Here is a 1500-nt window from a genome sequence, read left to right as displayed (position 1 = left end):
ATATATATATATATATATATATCCATTATGTAACATTTTTTTCCTAGGATGATATAAATATCTAAATGCACGATTGGCTTCAACAATTTCGCGTTAAGCTTTAACGTAATCAATTATTTTGACAATAAAATAATACATTTCATCAAATTACGTAACAATATTATTATTATGCATTTAATTTGGTTGAAAATGCTTTTATTTTTAACTTTACTAATTTCACATATGGCAGTTTAAGAAATACAATAAATCAAAAGAAAATCATGACTTCATTTTGATGTCATCAAAATTGAAATAATGATTTTCGAAAGCTGAACATCTTGCACAGTTTTATCCTTTCTCTTTTTCTCTGCAATGTTAAAAAAAACAAGGAAATATGAATCGTGCAAGAAGTTCAGCTATAAAGAATAAATTTTCATTTAGATAACTGTAACTGTAGCTTGTATTCAACTGTCGCACAGAATTTACTTGACGAAAATGACGAAGATAGAGTGTACTTACTACGCTTACTCGTAACACGACGATGGAATAGTGCTACTCAACGTACTCTCTTCTTAAATGAATAATATGAGCATGCAAAAAGTGCAAGTGACATATAATTACAAGTAGCGTAACGAATAAAGCTACTCACCGCGCGCTTCAGTTATCGGCGACTGGCCATTTTGAATCCGCGACTCTCGATCCTTCCGCGACCTTTCGCTGGTCCCGATCAAAGAATTTCCGATCCTGAGAACATGGGCCGATCGCGAAAAGCGCGCTCTAATTAGCGCAGAGATCGTGTCGTTCAGCTAGTCGCACGAATGTAATCGTCCGCACGCAATTCGTCGCTAGATAAGAAAGAATTACGGAGCGACTTACTTCCGCGATCATGCTAAACGATTCGCGAATCGGTGTGAACTGCGCTGCAGGACGTAACTTTTCGCGCGCGCAAAAAGTTACGTCATTAACGCGCGCGCCACTTGCCACGCGTGACTCGCGCGCTACTTCACGTCTGTCGAGCGCGCGAACCGATCAAGATATTATCATGATGCAATAAAACGAGAGACTCAAGATGCTCGTAATTTCTTGATGAAAATAGGCACTTTCTATTTTCTAATATACTATTGATCTATATGCGCACGTCATCACCATGAATATACAAGTATATGTATATAATAAATCACATTATCATCTCTCTGATCGCGCGAAATTCTAGTCCTTTCATTCCAAATTTAAAAATTATTTCTAGCAAGAGAACTAATAGAAATGATTATTTTTGCGTACGCTGCATTATTAATAGTTTTAATATTCATAAGTAAATAAATAAAATAATTAGAAATGACCATATCCAATAAATATACTGAAGAATGCATACAAAAATGTTTGTAAGATATAATATATATATAAATGTTAACGATTTTTTTGTGCTATTTATATTAGTTTTAATTTACTTTATATAATATATTATTTTAATATTTTTCTATTTTTTGTACTATTTTATGTTATATTAATTTATATTTTATT

General features: G+C 33.0%; 1 protein-coding gene across 1 annotated transcript in view; it reads right to left on the bottom strand.

Moving 5' to 3' along the window:
- Positions 1-670, bottom strand: part of LOC108750237 (trichohyalin) — a 123382-nt gene extending 122712 nt beyond the window's left edge. Inside the window, exon 1 of the mRNA XM_018489571.1 lies at positions 629-670. The gene's annotated coding sequence lies outside the window, so the exon portion shown is untranslated. The remainder of the gene's footprint in view (positions 1-628) is intronic.
- Between the last annotated feature and the right edge of the window lie 830 nt (positions 671-1500).

This window comes from Trachymyrmex septentrionalis, unplaced genomic scaffold (genome assembly GCF_001594115.1).
Source record: "Trachymyrmex septentrionalis isolate Tsep2-gDNA-1 unplaced genomic scaffold, Tsep1.0 scaffold34, whole genome shotgun sequence".
NCBI lineage: Eukaryota > Metazoa > Arthropoda > Insecta > Hymenoptera > Formicidae > Trachymyrmex > Trachymyrmex septentrionalis.
Note: the sequence above shows the minus strand (reverse complement) of the source record. Positions and strands in the feature narration are given on the sequence as shown.